Genomic DNA, 19,245 nt, shown 5'->3' with positions numbered 1-19,245 from the left:
ATTGGCTAGATCGACGGTGCTGTTTCCCTAATTAACTGGGGTTTTGAGAGAAGATGGGATGCACAGGTCTGAGGTTATTGTAAGTGCGCCCTCTATACGCACCAAACGAAAAACTTTTCGCGCTCAAAACCCTAGGACTTGTCAGTCTGTATTCTCTAGTTCAGGAAACAGTCTCTTACAACCGGTTAATAATTAGTGTACGTATACAGATTGCAATAGATGATATTCAAAATATGAATATGAAAAGCTGTAGAATCCCTGCCATATTGTTATAGAATTGATTAACATACTGAGCTACTAAAACACAAAAAGTACACAGCAAATAAGATGTATTATTTTCGTATTTACTGACAACGCATAAAATAATTGAACTAATTAGTTGCTTCATTGCACCACTAAAGTTTGAATAGCAGTTTTCCACCTCCATATATTGCTTGACAGACTTTTCTCTGATTTCCGGCAACAACAAGTGATAATTACACCGCAAGATATTATTTGTTCTAGGAAAACAAGCAATCTGTACAACGAGACGACCATCTTCACTTGTCAAGGTCTCCTGTTCGGGTAGCTGGATGCTCCCCGTGGGAAGTAACGGACCCCTGCCAGCGGACGGTGCGAGGCGACGAGCTTCCTTTTGTATCTTTCCTTGGTGACGTCGTGTTTGATATCTTCGATAGCGGGATTTCTTTTACTCGCATTCCCGCCAGATTGACAGTAGTTTGCGTCATACAAGAATATTGAAACTGTTACTCAAGTAGGCGGCACAAAGATTATAGATATGAATTTCGCGCGTTCATTGACTGAAGTAAAATTCTCTAAAATAAACCGCGAAACTGCTGCAAAATAAAAAAAAAAACGTCCGAGCGAGCATCCCAGTGGGAATTCACAAATTTAGCTCCCCTGCTACACAGGTGCGCAAGAAATCATCAAGCGCTATTCAATCGCATATCAAAGTCAATATTTTCTCAAACATAACCAGGGCAGATATGTCAGACGCAGCCCGGTGTTTCTGTAAAAACATACTGATAAATATGACAACCTGCTGACAGCTTAACTCCAGGACGATGGAAAATGGTGTTTGCATTATACGGGAAACAATAGCCTTCGTACAAGATAACAACACATATCAAATAAACCGTAAACAGTGTCACAACTCACACCCAGTTAGTGTTTGTTTTTGATGACAATAAAGCGATTAATCAGAAGTCTACCTCGACACAATTGATGTTGTCAGAGATAGGGTCTACTCTTATCTCCTCAACAGGTGTCCGCGGCGAACGTTATAGGACAGAGTATTTCTTAAAGTCCCTCTACACACTCAGTGTGGGACTGTGTTCTCAGAGAGAGTCGAAGTTACGCAGAGGTGCACATACTGTCACGTAAGGTCATCAAATGACATCCATTGTGAATACAAAATCGTGAAAATTTTGTGCAAGGGTCCAACCGCGATCATTAACTGATATAAATTCTGCAATTAATTTGACGTTTACAGCGGATTTTTTGGACGATGATGTCGCACAAGCGCACAAAATAGCTATAGTTTAGGGAAATGAATCGTCCTTTCGCCTCGTGGTAAAATAAAATGCGCACAGAGTAGATGGAAGTCAGACACCTTGGTGAATTTAACTAGTGCGTACTCGGCATTGAACTTGGTATGAAACCAATACGATGAAAGCTGCACCTTCCCAACGTCTGACAGACAGAGGAATCCTTGAATCGATACACAAGTGCCGACTTCTGCCATACTTCACTTGCAGTGATACAGTGCGTGTGCGATTCTTGTCATTTTCTAGACATTAAAGCAAAGATAGTATGTTCGCAGCTGCCTGAAAGTTCATGATCATTCGCTGAGACGCGCACTAACGATGTACTGTCAACGGCAGTCCTCTATCTTTTTTTCTCGCTTTAGTGTTTGTTGACATTGACTGTTTATGCGATTTTTAGTCCTTTTTTTTCCTTTTTTAATGTAAAGTACAGTCAGTCAATTTGTTCAGAGATAAGGCTGTTGAACATGCCATTTAAATGCATTTGCTGTGCGCATGCGCACCCTGCATTGATAACTTTTATGATGGGCGTACGATAAGCTTTGATAAGGAGACCAAGAGTAGAAATTGTGTTTTGCTTCTAACAAAACAGTGAAACAGAATTATAACTTTGAAACTTTGAAATAGATACTTCTTTATCAGATCAACTTGAACGCATTCTGTCCTTTACATCAAGAGACGGTAACAGCTACGGTGTAATTTGAATGATGAGAACAAAGGTATGCAAATATGGCATTTTTCTTCCCAGGGATTAGAAGTTTTTCCTTTCACAAAAAACTCAGTGCAGTGGTTAAAACTGTCAATTCCGTATAATGCACGACAGTTTTGACGATAACATTACGTTATATATGGTTCCACTTATCAGTTCTCGCCTCAGTTTATGGGATTTCAGGACATTACTCCAACATATTTATTATTCTCTTATTCTTTTACAGCCACTTGAGCGTACTTACAAGGTCGTCATGGCGAATTTGATGTAAAGTTTTTTCTCGCTATCATTTGTACGTCAAGAAGTTCCTTCAAAATTCCCCTTCTGTTACGATAAAAAAATTGCGACGAACCACGGCATACATGCACTAGCGGAGAAACAAAGTTGACACTCGCAAAACTTATGCCCTTTCTGCGTTGTTTACGAAAGCGTCGCATGACGTCATCGAAGCTTAGTTCTGACTTGGCTTGAGAACCTTGACTTTAAAACATGTTCAGATGACGTAAATTTTGAGAATCAAACTTGTATATATTGTCTGGTCACTCGACGACCTGGCAGCTACAACGCAGAGTCGTCAACTTGAAAATTGCACAGACTGCATGCAAACTGTGGCTAAAGTATGTTGAAGGGACAAAACTCTACAGTCTTTTTATTATATCCAGAATTTTTCGTTCGAGAGAAAAGTAACTTTTGCTGATGTAATATTTCAAACATATCTCATCCTGTACCATATCAACGTTACCGTTGATATATGACTCCTAATACGGGCTACAATTCAGTTATCATACATAACATTTGAAATGACGTACATACAGGCTGTGTAGATAAGTTGAAAACTGTGCGTTGCGACTTGATTTTCAACAGGTGACTTGAACAAAAAATTATCAAATAATACGAAGTGAGCACTTTATAACGGAATATACATAAAAAGTTTGGGCTGATCGAACTTAAAGGTGCAATCATCAATACCATTCAGTTGTAACTTTGATATAGACCACGGTACGACTTTACACATCTGGTCCATTTTCATCATGGGACATTGCAGTGAACAATCGACGATAAAATGTGCATCAACACACATAGAGATGTTCGATTGTTGTAGAAAATGGAGGCCAAATACTCAGTGTTGCAACATTTCTACAGTAAAAGGAAATGGCCAAAACATTTCTAAATATCTGGAATATCAAATAATATGAACATTTGTCCTTTTGTTAGTCTAATGTCCCATCGTTACAGTACAGAATGCCCTGCCATGATCTATGGGATACTGTTAACAAACTGAAACACGATGGATTGGTAAGAAAACGGGAGAAGTGGTAGGAAAAATCCTAACACGACGGCATTGTTTGAACTGTAAACATTTGCTTTCTGAAGAGAGCACCCAGTCGCGCACATCCACTGTGCCAAAATTCATATGACCTACATCATGATATGAGGAGATAATGCGATATCATTGAATGTCAGGGGTCACCGCTGAAATATGATTTGTATTTTATGGATCGCCGAGGGTCGGCCCTTGTGACAGCGAGTCAGTAATTATTAGAATCGCACCATAACTGGGTTGTCAAATAAACTAAATCACACATCTGGATTCAAAGTTTAGGTGTTGTATCTGAAGTCGTGACGGCTTGAATTGTTTGAAAGTTATTTTGATGGTACAAAATTCAAAAGTACAACTATTAGCGTACATTTTCGTTGCGAAAATATTTGTATGTTATTTTTAAAATTTGGTTCCTTAAGGCTTCGAAACAACCTCCTAGGTCTCTCGTTTAAGAGAAGGGCGCCGCTTTCGTCTCTTCCTATCGAATCTGATGGTGCGACCAACAATAATTTTACCATATCACTTCGCAGTTTTATCCCCAGAACCATGACTGACAATGCCGGGTCAAACAAAACTAGTACATATTAAACAGATTCGATACTTACCGTGCTGCCTCCCGTCTCTACTGCTTTCAGAGGCTTATTTGTATCACGTGACCGAACGTGACGTCACGAGAGCAACAGTGCCAAGTTCGGCGTTTAAAGTTTCGATCAGGGCGCAATGAACGTGTCAGTTTCGAACTGTGAATTAATACACCATGACTGCCTTGATCGTTTTCATCCGAGTGTTTGCCTTGAAACTTGTGGTGATAATCAGAAGACTGGCAAATATATAATGATCTGACTCGATGGAATGTTATCATACGCACGCTCCCTGCGAGTCTTCAAGCAATGTGGCCGACCAGAGCCTGAGAGGAAAGAAGCCATGCTTCATGATACTGGCATAAGAGGCCGACGGCGACTGCCGTCTGAGGTTTCACTAGAGATAGTGTTATGTAGGTCATTCCCCCCACACTCATCATGACCTGAGTTCAATTAGTCTAGAACATTCTCAAGGTCACTGCCCTTGATGACCTCACAACCTTGAATTCAATTAGTCATGTTTGGAATGTTCTGGAAAGTTGATTAGTGTGTAAGGGAGATAATTTTAGAACAGTAATTAGCATGTCAATAAAAGTTCTAGATTGTTCTTATATGCCTTTATAAAAGGGACGTGCACAGCTTCCAGTCAGACTTTTGGGATCGTGTCTCTTGTGTGTTACTAAACTCCAGCAGTAGTCATTCTCAAGACTTTTCAAGACCTTCACTGTCAACGCTGGATTATACTGTGGACTTTGTGCAGCTTCAAGCCTGCAAGCCAAAGGACTGTTCATTCATCCGACTGACTGTTACAACTCTGAGACTGGAGCTTTGCCGTCCCAGCTGAGATAAGTAGTCTGTACACTTTTAAAGCTTGTACTCTGTCCCTACTTAGCAATTAGTTTTGTTTTCGTAATAAATTTTGTTTAAACGAACTGCTGAGTTCACCCTTTTGTTCGTTTTCTCTGCACGTAACAAATTGGGGGCTTGTCCGGGATACGAATATTTTGAGCCGTTTGACAACATTTTGCCTACCTTTTCAAAACTACTGTATACTGTGAACTCAGCAAAATTCAATCATGGCGGAATTCAAGCCAGACGAATTTATGGATGACCTTGATCAGGACACATTTAATTCCCTCAGAAAAGACAACCTCATAGCACTGGCCAATTTCCTTAAAGTAGATGTCAAAAGATCTATGCGCAAGCGAGAAATACAGTTCAAGATTGCAAAACATTTAGTTAATTCTGGCCATTTTGAGGAGTCTGCCTTAAAAGATTATGAGCCTGAGTCTTCCTTCGAACTCAAAAAATTGGAATTAGAAATACAGGCAGATTTCGAGCTAAAAAAATTGGCATTAGAAAAAGAAAAAGAATTACAAATGAAAGAAAAAGAATTACAAATGGAAAAGGAGAGACAGGCATTAGAAAAAGAAAAAATACAAATGCAGTTAGAAATGGAAGAAAGACAGAAAGAGAGGGAATTGGAAATGAAAGAAAAAGAATTGCAAATGGAAGAAAGACAAAGGGAGAAAGAAAGAGAGGAAAAAGAAAAGGAAAGAGAATTAGCAGAACACCGACTGCAGTTAGAAATAAAACGTTTAGAGCTTGGACAGTCAGGAAAATTCTTCCCTTCAGACAAGTTTGACATCACTAAGCATTTCAGGTTAGTTCCCCCTTTCCAAGAAAAGGATGTTGATAAATATTTCCTTCATTTTGAGAAAATTGCTCAGAGTCTGAATTGGCCTAAGGAGTCCTGGTCTATGCTTTTGCAGAGTGCTTTGGTGGGTAAAGCCAGAGAAATTTACATTCAGTTGTCAGTAGAGCAGGCTTCAAATTATGATTCTGTGAAGGAATTAATTCTCAAGGGCTATGAGTTGGTGCCTGAAGCTTATCGTCAGAAATTTAGGGATTGTGAGAAGGTGAAGGATCAAACTTATGTTGAATTTGCTCGAACAAAAGAACAACTGTTTGATCGTTGGTGTTCTTCGGAAAGGTCAGTCAGAATTATGACAAATTACGACAACTTGTTTTGATTGAGGAATTTAAAAGGTGCATTCGGAGTGACATCAAGACATTTATCAATGAACAAAAGGCAGATACATTAGAGGTTGCTGCACGTTTGGCCGATGATTATTCATTGACCCACAAATCTTCATTTCTCAGCAAACCATCCCAGTCCTTTTCATACAGAAACAATGCAGGTAAATTTAACTCCTCTTTTCATCCAAGAATTTTCTCAAAGGACAGTAGGAAATCAAATGACAACAGTTCACAGAGTTCAAGTAACACTCCCACATCATCAGATCCCAAGTCTCAATCTCCTTCTGACAAACAGTTTGGTACACTTTCTTGTAATTATTGTAAGAAAGACGGCCATTTAATGTCAGAGTGTTTCAAATTGAAAAGAAAACGTGAAGGTCAAAGTGGTCAAAGTGGATCTAAGCCAACCGGCTTTATTTCTTCATCAACTCAATTAGAGTCTAATAATGTGTGTAACACATTGTCTGAGGTTAAACCCCTCTTATCCCCAATTAATGAGGTCAAGGTCAATTCTTCTCAAGATAGCATTATGGGTATTTTCGAACCATTTATTCATGATGGTTTTATATCACTTTCTAGTGATTTTTCTTCCGCTACCCCTGTCAAAATTTTAAGAGATACCGGGGCTTCCCAGTCTCTTTTGTTGGCAGATACCCTGCCGTTTTCTGAAAAGTCATTTTCAGGTTCTAAAGTTCTTATTAAGGGGGTAGATTGCAATGACTTATTCCTGTTCCTCTCCATAATGTCTATTTGTCTTCGGACTTTGTTTCTGGACCTGTGGCTTTAGGTATTAGGCCTTTTTTGCCTTTTGAAGGGATTCACCTTCTTCTTGGAAACGACCTTGCTGGGGACAAGGTCATTACTAATCCACTTGTGACTGATAATCCTAGTTTAGATCAGGATCCAGAGCCAATTGAACAAGAGATACCCGATTTATTTCCTTCGTGTGCATTACTCGAGCCATGTCAAAGAAAACTTCCGAGAATCAAATACTCTCAAAATAATGTCACAGATGTTGACTTAAATGACACCTTTCTCAGTCAGGTGTTTGACACGGATCATTCCGTTATCCCTCGTGGATTTGAAACTTCCAGTAAAACTTCTGCTGACCAAAGTCAGACATTTTCTAGATCAAATCTCATTGCAGAACAACACAAAGACTCAGATATTTTGTCTTTGTTTGACAGGGTAGATGATGAAGGTAAAACTTCAGATAGCTCTGTTTCCTATTATACAAAATCTGGTATTCTCATGCGTAAATGGAGACCTCCAGATGTTTTGGTTGATGACGATTGGGCTATAAAACATCAAATTGTGATTCCAAAGCCCTATCGTGCTGAAATATTGCGCCTGGCCCATGAAACCCCCTGGGCTGGTCACTTAGGGTCAGGAAAACTTATCACAAAATTCTCAGTCACTTTTATTGGCCTAATCTCAGGCAGGACGTAGCACATTTCTGTAAAACTTGTCACACATGTCAAATGGTAGGAAAGCCGAATCAGACCATTCCAAAGGCCCCTTTACAGCCAATTCCTGCATTTCAAGAACCATTTAGTAGGATTCTAATAGACTGTGTTGGGCCCTACCAAAAACAAGATCAGGAGAAATGAGTACATGTTGACAATTATGTGTACATCAACTCGGTTCCCAGAAGCCATACCACTGAGAAACATAAAGACAAAGACTATAGTGAGAGCTTTAGTCAAATTTTTCACTTTATTTGGCCTCCCTAAATGTGTCCAGTCCGATCAAGGCTCCAACTTTATGTCTGGTATTTTTCAACAAGTAATGGATCAGCTAGGCATTAAACAGTATAGGTCATCCGCCTATCATCCAGAAAGTCAGGGTGCTCTTGAGAGATTCATCAAACTTTGAAAAACATGATTAGGACCTACTGTTTTGACACAGAGAAGCAGTGGGATGAAGGAATTCATTTTTTGCTCTTTGCTGTTAGAGAGTCAATTCAGGAGTCTCTTGGTTTTAGCCCATTTGAGCTTGTATTTGGACATACAGTCCGTGGCCCACTTAAGCTCGTTAAAGAGAAATTCCTATCAGACGATGATGATTGTCTGAATATTTTGCAATATGTGTCAGATTTTCGTACGAAACTCTCTAAAGCATGTGAATTAGCCAGAGAAAATCTTGAGTCATCTCAGCAGTCAACGAAAACCAAATAAAATATGATAAAAGCACCTCAAAACGGAAGTTTGAACCAGGTCAAAAAGTTCTTGTTCTACTTCCAATTCCTGGCAAACCACTCCATGCTCGTTACTTTGGGCCATATCTAATTGATAAGAAATTGAGTGATTTAAATTACATCATAATAACACCTGACAGGCGAAAACAAAAACAGCTATGTCACATAAATATGCTTAAGCCATATTTTAATAGGGATAATCCTACTATAACTCAGCCTGTCAGTGCAGTCAGTTCAAACCATTATGAAGATAGTGATACTGAAACTGACTTGAGTGAAAATACTCTAAACTCAAAGCTGGGCTCGGTCAAGCTTCAGAACTCAGAAATCCTGGAGAAGCTGGAGTCTACAAAGTTGGCACACCTCCAGCCAGAACAACAACAACAGGTGAAAGAACTGCTCCATGAATATAAACACCTGTTTCAAGATGTTCCAACGAGGACAAACGTCATCTATCACGACGTTGATGTTGGGGACAGTAAGCCTGTAAAACAGCATCCATACAGACTGAATCCAACAAAAGCGAAATATCTCCAGGAAGAAGTCAAATACCTGCTGGACAATGACTTTATTGAACCCAGTAAAAGTAACTGGAGTTCGCCGTGCATACTTGTTCCCAAATCAGATCACAGTTATCGTATGTGCACGGACTTTAGGAAGGTCAACACTTTAACAAAGACAGACACTTTCCCATCCGAGGATTGATGACTGCATCGACCGAGTGGGAAAAGCCAAGTATGTGACGAAATTTGACCTACTGAAGGGATTTTGGCAAGTCCCTCTGACGGATCGTGCTCGTGAAATATCCGCCTTTGTTACACCAGACGGATTGTTCCAGTACAAGGTGATGCCATTCGGAATGAAGAACTCTCCGGCAACGTTCCAACGGATGATCAACGACGTCATATCCGGGCTAGACGGGTGTGCAGCTTACGTTGACGACGTAGTCCTGTATAGTGACACCTGGGAGGAACACATCAAGCTCATGCGGAAGTTCTTTGAGAGACTGAGCAAAGCAATGTTGACTGTCAACCTTGCCAAATCTGAGTTTGGTTGGGCTAGGGTAACTTACCTCGGACATACTGTAGGACAGGGTGAGGTAAAACCTGTTGATGCCAAAATCAGTGCCATTTCAAGTTTTCCCATACCAAACTGCAAACGACAACTGATGCGCTTTCTCGGTATGGCTGGTTACTACAGAAAATTCTGTCCAAATTTCTCCACAATTACTGAGCCTTTGACTAACTTACTTAAAAAGAAAGTAAAGTTTGTTTGGTCAGAGCAATGCCAACAGGCATTTGATACACTTAAAGCCATACTGCAAAGTGCCCCAGTGTTGTCTGCACCAGATTTCACTTTGCCATTCAAATTAGCTGTAGATGCTAGTGATACGGCTGCTGGTGCTGTTTTATTGCAAGAGGATAGTCATGGTATAGATCATCCTGTTTGCTATTTTTCACGCAAATTTAACAAATCCCAGAGAAACTACTCTACAATTGAAAAAGAGTGTTTATCTTTGATATTAGCTTTACAGCATTTTGAAGTTTATGTTACTTCTTCAAATCAGCCAATAGTGGTTTATATTGATCACAACCCTCTTGTTTTTCTGCAGAAATTAAAGGCAAAAATCAGAGATTGCTAAGATGGAGTTTAATGTTACAGGAGTTTAATCTTGACATTAGACATATCAAAGGCAGAGACAATTTAATTGCAGACTGTCTCTCTCGTATTTAGAGTTTATTGTTGTTCACTTTCAAGAAATTTTACTTAGAGTAAAACAAAATTTGAGTACTTAAATCCTTTTCAAGATTACATTTGTAAAAGAAAGATTTTTCTTTGAAAAATTTCTTTTTTTGAAGAGGGGGTGTGTTATGTAGGTCATTCCCCCCACACTCATCATGACCTGAGTTCAATTAGTCTAGAACATTCTCAAGGTCACTGCCCTTGATGACCTCACAACCTTGAATTCAATTAGTCATGTTTGGAATGTTCTGGAAAGTTGATTAGTTGTGTAAGGGAGATAATTTTAGAACAGTAATTAGCATGTCAATAAAAGTTCTAGATTGTTCTTATATGCCTTTATAAAAGGGACGTGCACAGCTTCCAGTCAGACTTTTGGGATCGTGTCTCTTGTGTGTTACTAAACTCCAGCAGTAGTCATTCTCAAGACTTTTCAAGACCTTCACTGTCAACGCTGGATTTATACTGTGGACTTTGTGCAGCTTCAAGCCTGCAAGCCAAAGGACTGTTCATTCATCCGACTGACTGTTACAACTCTGAGACTGGAGCTTTGCCGTCCCAGCTGAGATAAGTAGTCTGTACACTTTTAAAGCTTGTACTCTGTCCCTAACTTAGCAATTAGTTTTGTTTTCGGAATAAATTTTGTTTAAACGGAAACTGCTGAGTTCACCCTTTTGTTCGTTTTCTCTGCACGTAACAATAGCTCTCTCTCTCTCTCTCTCTCTCTCTCTCTCTCTCAGCTTTAATTTTTTTCAATTTTGTTGTAACATGGCAACATGTCGATAGCTCGTATAAATTTGACTCTAAAGAGCATCGCATGGTGAAAAAAATGGTAACTTGCACAATGTATTCGGAATTTTGTCACTCATATCATATTTGCCTTAGTAACTAACACTCGTGGACATTTTTAGGACTCTCATATTTTCGCAATTCTTGCCGTCTCTGTTGTTTGAACCATGGCGGTCCATCCAAACAGCATACAAGGAAGGAGTTTTACGTCAATTGATGGACTTTAATTGAACCACTTTCCCTCCACAAACGTGTTTCAACCAAGTAAACGGGGCTTTCATAGTCTAGCTTTGTGAAAACGGAAAATTATGAACTTTTAGAGTTAAGACATATCATAGCGGTTACTTTAAAATTAAAATATCGGTTTATAGTTTTAGGTAATTTGTTTTGCTAGTCCAAACCCCTTTACGGTAACCCTCATTATATTTCTCTATGATGAAAGAGAAGGGTTACAAGTTCCCCTTGGAAAAGTCTGATTTTTCGTATTTCGAGGCGTGTATTATCTTAAAAAGTCGTCGAAGCATGAACTTGAACTCTGACCTCTGGCCCGTTTGATGTACCAAGCTTTCTAAAACACTTCCACTACTTATCACTGTTCTTAAAAAAACAACAGCAATTCCTTGCCAGACTCTGTACAAATCTACACGAAATATATTCGCCTTTTTTGAAATTGTTGCCTCAGATAGTCGGGGAATAGAAAACGATTATCATGGTAATACGCCTCGATCAATTTGGCAAAGTTTCAACCACTTGACTTCCTACGACCGTGGATACTGTAGTCTTGGTTACCCAGACTGCTCTGCGGCGAACCCCGCAGAGCAGTCTGGGTAACCCGGACTATAGACACTGAGATGTACCACTTTCAGTGACTCATCGAGAATGACATCATTTCATCAGCTACTCGAGCTCTGATAGGTCAAGTTTATTTCTTTTCCTCTAAATATGTAATATATTTTACTGTTAAAGTGTTATATAATGTAAATATTGCCAGTGTGTTCCATCGAGATCGTGTATTATACAACGCTAACTTATTATCGAAAATTACATGCCCACCCAGGGGGCAGTGTCGAATTTTCCAGCATTCCATCACCTATGTGGGGTACATTTTCCATTTTAAAATCTGTACACAAAGGTGCCCTTCCTGGCGATATCTTTATGATACTTTGCCGGCGGGTGCAGAAGTAAAGATCAATTAAGAGGCCCTTGGGTCGGGAAAGCATGCGTTAATCGTCGAACTTCTCCTTCGTGGCATTTCAAAAGCGTCGAATGTCACCCCTTCACGTGCTCCTAGCAATAAAAGCATATCTGGCGAAATGAATATCGTCCAACTCGCGTTCATTAAGCAACCATCCCAGTGCGAGTTGCTGCCTCGAAGCTGTTAGCGTGAGCGGTGACCGTTTTCTTAATCTTATTTTTTCCTTCGATTGGAGCGGTCACCGGTTGCGTCAACAATGGCAATATGGTAGACAGATGCTTCAAGGAAGATCGACCTCTTGAGCTCGATGCGGCAAAACGCGTCAAGTAGAGTCTGCTATATTTGCTTAAGGCATCATGATGTCTGTCGATAGGCCATGAAACTCGACCACTATCTAAACCTTGTGTTGAGGAGAATATCAGACGAGAACGCCAGACTTGAGTCCGTTAGGACACTGTCATGCAAAGCGGGAGACGACTGCAAATTTCAAAAGGACAGATAGAAAGACAGACAGACAGACAGACAGACAGACAGACAGACAGACAGAGCGAGATACAGAGACAGAGAGATAGAGAGAGACAGAAAGACAGAGACAGAGGCTCAACAATGTCAATGGTAGTGGAAATGCACTGTTCTCTAAAAACGTCTGTAACTTTTATGTGGTTTGCGAAAAGCACCATGACGGATAAGTGATACTTTAGTATTCGTCAATAACAACGGTCGTTCTGCAAAGATAAGCGACCCAGCGGCCTTGAGTTGTTTCTGTACACAACTTAAAATATTAGAATCACTGATCTCCTAGTATTATGAATCCATAATCTACAGATATGCTTTCAGTTACTTAACATGATGACTGTAGATTCTGACTGTCTATCAAGGTAATGAATTTCGTACCAAGAAAATGCACAAATTTCTCATTTTTAGTGTCAAATACTAAGGTAGTAATTATGAATATTAATGAGGGTATCCTTGACAAGTTTTATACAAAACTAAAGATGACCTCTTGTGATATTGTATTACATTGAATTTATGTAAACAATATTTGGTAATTCATCAAGCAGTAATATTGAGAAAATAACATTATTGGCTTGGATGATTTTGCTTTTGTTTCTGTACAAATCAAACCCAACATGTAAAATTCTGACTTACAGTTACTGAGATTTCCCAAAGTTTACACTTTTTGCTGCTCATGAGCATAATTTTGGTAAGTGATAACTTCATATGAACAAATTACAATTTAAAGTTGAGCATGCATCTACACACCAAATGCAAAGTTGAAATGTACAGCGGTCTTGCAATGGGACCAGAGAATTCAAGAATGATAGTAAAACTTTCAAAAACTTTCGTCATAATTTGAAAAAAATCATATCAATCATCCCTAATGTCCTTCATATCAAATTTTAAAACAGTCGAAGGAGCAATTTCCGAAAATACAAACAAGCAAAGTTCACCACAATTCGAACATACTCAACAAAGTTACCATAGGAACATGCATACCCAGTTTCATAGCAATTAGACAAGCGATTTCAGAGAAGTGTTTTTTTTCTGACCGAAAATCGAAAAAATTGCCAAAAATATACAAATATAAAAATTTTCACCACAAACACCTGACTGACGTCACACGTTAGATTATTATGTGTATACAAAGTTTCGAAGCAATCCGACAAGCAGTTTCAGAGAATATGATTGTTTGACCTAAACTGAGAAAAATTGCCCAAAAGTACAAATAAGAAGATTTCACTACAATTTGAAGAAAGTCGACTAAAGTTACCCCTAGACGTATGTAAATAAGCAATTAGACACAGGGTTTCAGAGAAAATCATTTTTTGACCAAAAATGGGGAAAATTGCCCCAAAAATACAAATATGAAAATTCCACCACAATTTGAAGACTCTTATCTAAGGTCGCCCATAGGAATATGTAAAGCAAGTTTCAAAGCACCGTTTCAAAGAACACTTTCAAAAACATAAGAAAAAATTACCCAATATTTAAAAAAATGTCAAAAATTGAAGCATGCAAATTTTATGCTATCTTTCATATAACTTGATGAGGGCATCCATAGCTACATGAAACATTCGACACAAAAATAATCTCAAAGATGTGAATATACAAACTGTTCTTTAATTTCCATAGCCCTTAATAAGAGCATCTTTTGAAAGCTACATAGCAAATTTGAAAGCTATTTGACCAGAGGTATCCGAATTGATGTATGACGAAAAACAAGATGATTATCTCTCATAAAAATGCACATGCAAATATTCTAAACACATTGACAAACATAAGTGTCGGTATACGTCCGTGCTTCTCGAGGCCTGCTTCCAATATGAAGTTTAAAAACTGGCACCGGAGCTAAAAGGCGTTGTGAAGGACAAACATTTTCTTCATCGCGCTTATTGGTTTTCTGGACATACAGGGTGACGTAAGGAGACACGTGACAGCACACATTGCTTTGCGTCGGAAAAGTAATAAGTGAGAGTTCTGTCGGTTGCATTTAAATTAAAAAGAAACAAAAGATCACCATTACGCATGTCCAGTTTTTGTAAGGTGATCATTTTGTGTCTAAGAGAGGGTAAATATAGTCGAAAGCTTAATGGATAGCCCTTCAAAATCATCACGAGTGATATACAAATTGAGAGTTTTAATAACTGTTTTGTCATTTGCAGTTGATATTTACGATGCCCCGACACGTGTACCAGTGACGCCAACCATTATTAGACTGAGGTCCCGCGTTATTACACCCTTCCCAGTCAAGTGTCCCGAGCCAGTCGAGTCGTCTCAGATGAAATGTGACGTGATCAAAAACTTGGTTGCTCCGTCATTAATATATTGCTCTATTTAGAGCTTAAAAGGTCATGAAAGTTACTAAAACCCTTTTTGCAGGCGACACTTTTGTGGCAAGTACAGGTGAAATAGAACCAGCACATGTCAAAATTTGTTTCTTAAATGAAGATATTTCTTAAACTGACAGATAGTCCCCATCCTCTCTCTCTCTCTCTCTCTCTCTCTCTCTCTCTCTCTCTCTCTCTCTCTCTCTCTCTCTCTCTCTCTCTCTCTCTCTCTCGTGTACTGTGTTTTATTCTGCAGTTATCCCTGTCCTTCGTCTACAAGTTTTCTTGTTTCCTGTTTCTCTGTTCGTCTATCGCTAAAATACCCCTGCAAGCGCGGACTCAGCGAGATTACTTGATTGATATGAAGAAACGCCAATAATATGATATAATTGTAGAATTCACATTTCTTAATTGTGGACTTTGTCGAATGGTTAAAGGTACCTTTCGTTTGTGCCAACTTGTTTGTTAATCAATGTTCATAGTGTTGTCCTCCCGACGAAGTCGTATCTTGTACAAAGAATGGAAAAGTCGTTCGGCGTTTCACCTCAATGCCAGTTCCACGTTTCCCTTTTCCTTACATTTGGCAACTCTGTAATCTATACCATACAACACTTGAAAGTTTGTGATTACCAAGTGGAAACTCTCTAAGTCCTATTGCAAGAGGGAAATGGCTGTATCGTAATTCTTGAAAATATTTCCGATATTTCTGTATTAACAAAGTCGTGCGTTTTCTTGCCGTTCATCCGGGTCGGAAGAATTTTGAAATGACAGTTTCACAGTTCTTGAAAAAGATGGCCGTAGAGTACACAATGCACTGCCTTCTTGCAAAGCGTTGTGTACAATTATCCAGTGAGATTGTCGACAAGTTACCGGTGGCCCTGACTAAAATTCAGTTGTCAATATATCGTAATGTACATTATATGGATGCAGGATGTTTGCACAAGTTGAACACTGGACAGCAATTTCGAATTATTTAGGGAGTAGAACGTGAAAGTGTACATGTATGTACAGTCCCTCTATCCACGGTGGAAAGAGGGACTGTGATGTATGCTACATCAAAACATGTCCGGTACTCATTATCTTTCAAGGTCAACACATTCCCAGGTCAGAGAAACAAACAGAAATATGACAGTTTCGACATGTCCATCTCAAACCACTTAATGGCTGTACCTGGTGTCCTGAATGGGTAAGAGTATCCTACTAACACGCTACAAACGTCAAGATTGCTCCAAAGTCTAAAAGTTAGTGTAATTCCACGAAATCTATTGTAGCTGTAAAGCACACAAGCTGGCAACTTATGGAGTTTTTTCCCAGTCTCACGAATGGCTTTCGCCGTTCGATGCGTGTAGAAATACCATGATACGATATTCCTTTAGTTTTCTTAATACTATTTTTCCGTAACATCGCGCCATGTTCTCTCAACCACAGTTACGAGTGTTTCGATAACTGTGCTCTCAACAGGAAACAACAACACCTGTTAACGCTACTCTTGAAATGCAAAATTTTTTCTCGTGCATCACTTTACATATTTTTGTTTCCCCTCCTCCATGCTGCTAAATTTTGAAGATTTGAAGAATCGTTGTGTGTTTTGCGGGTTCGATGAAAACCTTTCCACAATATTTAAAGAAGACATTTTTACTTTACGTTATCTAGGGTCGCTTCAATATGACAAATATCGATGTTGTGTCGACGAGATATGGCTTCTTCCCTTTTTGATTCAAAAGAAATGCTGACGTCATGATATTATCCTTTTGAGAAGCCTTGCACGACAACGACCCGAATATCTTAAATCTGGCGGCAATCTTATTCCAGAACTGAAGTTAAACTTTTGTTCCAACAAAAAATATTGAAACCGAATGCCCTGCAAAATACAAACTCGAGAAAGTGTCTCTCCTCATACGAAGACGAAGCAGAATAGAAGGACGATGGCTCTATTACCTTTGCATTGCAACATTAACTTAGAAACAAGAGCAACGAGACTCTTTGATCAACTTACAGCGTTCTGTACAACTTCAGAGTTCGCAAAGCTGGACAGTAACTTAGACTTCAAACGATAAAATGTTATCAGCAAGAGTTCCTTTTTCCTCTGGTCATAATCTTACCGCTCGGTTGACCACAAACGTCAATGATTTCCTCCTTGTCATCTTTTCCGGCAAAAACTTCTTTTACAAGCATATGACGTAAGCAGATTCAGAAGTATACCACAGGCACATTTTTGCATTGCCATCTGCAAATGTACGTACTATCAGCTTGTTTGTTGATTGATTGTGATATTTTTTTTCTTTCCTTGCCGCGAGTAAATTATAAGTCCTTGCTGTTCTCCAAGATCTTATCGGTATTTCAAACTTGTCGCATGCTTAACCCTTTGAGTGCTGTAATTTTTCCCACCAAAATTTTAGTGCAACATTTTACAAATTTGTATTAATTTTTCTGTAAATTTTTTGATAATTTTTGACCAAGCAGACATCACATTTCATTTGTTACAGTTTTTCATCAAAATTTTGGCAAAAATCTGAAAAAAAATGACTGGGGTACATTTTATAAAGGCAACACAATTGACTTTGGCGCTCAAAGGGTTAAGGCTCTTAGACAAGAGACAGCTTCGCGTTCTTAAAGTAGAAGCAGGTTGCCTAGCAATGGACTGTATAGGAAAAATTAATAGTCAACGAAAACGTCCTTTCTTATCAACATACTTCTGACAGATATCAAGATCTCGTGATCTAGGGGAGACGGGCTGAGAAACAAAAACAAAATAGACAATGGCAAACTTGGAATCTAGCCATATCCGTTACGCACATAGAATAACAAAACATACTGCTCAGAGTCACCAGATCTGAACATTTATACTTCGGATTTGTACATAATAAAATTGTGAAATGGAACGAATTTTACAACCAATTCCAAGGTAAAGCATGCAGGGACCAATTTCGGTTCGACTGCAATTTTAAAGATGTGACTTTTCATGTATGAACTTACACAAATAATATTTCAGCAATGACATTGTGATTAGCTTTCATCTAATTATGGATGAGTGTGCATTTAAAAGTGATTTGATCTTTATCGAGTAAAAGGATGAAGACCATCTCTCTCTCTCTCTCTCTCTCTCTCTCTCTCTCTCTCTCTCTCTCTCTCTCTCTCTCTCTCTCTCTCTCTCTCTCTCTCTCTAATTGACTCTTTAGTGGAGGGAAATATTACAATGTGCAAACACACTTCAGATAATCAACGAACAAAGTCTGTTCATTTGCCCCATATCCGTCGATATACTTATTCCGTTTGCCGTTCACGATACCATGTTTCAGTCTTTACTTACGAACACAAGAACAGACAAACACGCTTGCAATTCGATATATCCCACATCACTATTCCCTTGTTGTACTTTGTAGTTTATTTTTCTATTTCTTTTTTCTCTTAGAGTAGGCAGATGTGAACATTTTGTTTTCCACTCCCTAAATAAACTGTACAAGAAGGTCGACCACTAATATATTTGCCTGAAATACAAATCAAGTGGATGTCAATCAAACACAAACTGAATACGATACCCAAGGATTTAAATTGCTAGGCTACAGTTACTATGGGGACTGTGTTATATTTAAGTCCGAGGGAAAAATTTACTTTTTTTATTTAAGTCGCAAGTGGCTGGGGTGCTATAGCTGTAGACGAGTGACGACTTTAGCATGGTTTAAAATAAATCATAAGGTTCTTTCCTCCTGTGCATTTATTTGGACTGTCGTGTTAGCTAAACCTCATATTTGAAACAATCCACTTCTGCCGTTTTGTTCAAAGTCGGACAGACTTTGAAATCCAATAGAACTTTCAAAATCCCGAATAAAACCGTATATAATGGTTGTGTCTAAAATTATAAAAAATCTCTGCCAATCACTTAAACAAACTTTTGTATTTTATGGATTTTAAAGCACACGAATGTAACTGAAGTGAAAAAGCTGCGTCAAGCTTTCAAATTATCATTTATAAGAGTGTGTCAGTTTGGCACGTTGCCAGCGCAAGCAACGATGCACAGGGTGAATCTTTTGGTATCGGCGTAAGGTGGGACTTTTGTGTATGCGGAGAAATCAGAAGAGAGATTTTGTTAATAATATGACTGTTCAAACTCTACGACTTATCTGTCAATGTACGTGTCGGGTATCAGATTTTTACATATGGTGTACAGTGACTCGATATTGTGCCCCCTACTTCGATTGGAGTAACGAATTCTCCCATCATCAAATTTCGACTCGGGGCATTATTAAAAATAGGACTTTGGAAATTGCACCACTTTTCCCTACAAGCTTTTAAGGCCACCG

The 19,245-nt window shown here is 38.9% G+C and overlaps 1 protein-coding gene across 5 annotated transcripts in view; it reads right to left on the bottom strand.

Moving 5' to 3' along the window:
* Positions 1-19,245, bottom strand: part of LOC139136703 (neprilysin-1-like) — a 64,607-nt gene that overhangs the window by 30,673 nt on the left and 14,689 nt on the right. Inside the window, exon 1 of one of the 5 annotated variants that reach the window (XM_070704510.1) lies at positions 4,180-4,384. The exons of the other annotated variants lie outside the window; for them this stretch is intronic. The gene's annotated coding sequence lies outside the window, so the exon portion shown is untranslated. Of the gene's footprint in view, positions 1-4,179; positions 4,385-19,245 lie in introns of those variants that run through there. 5 annotated transcript variants of the gene reach the window in all.

This window comes from Ptychodera flava, chromosome 7 (genome assembly GCF_041260155.1).
Source record: "Ptychodera flava strain L36383 chromosome 7, AS_Pfla_20210202, whole genome shotgun sequence".
NCBI lineage: Eukaryota > Metazoa > Hemichordata > Enteropneusta > Ptychoderidae > Ptychodera > Ptychodera flava.
Note: the sequence above shows the minus strand (reverse complement) of the source record. Positions and strands in the feature narration are given on the sequence as shown.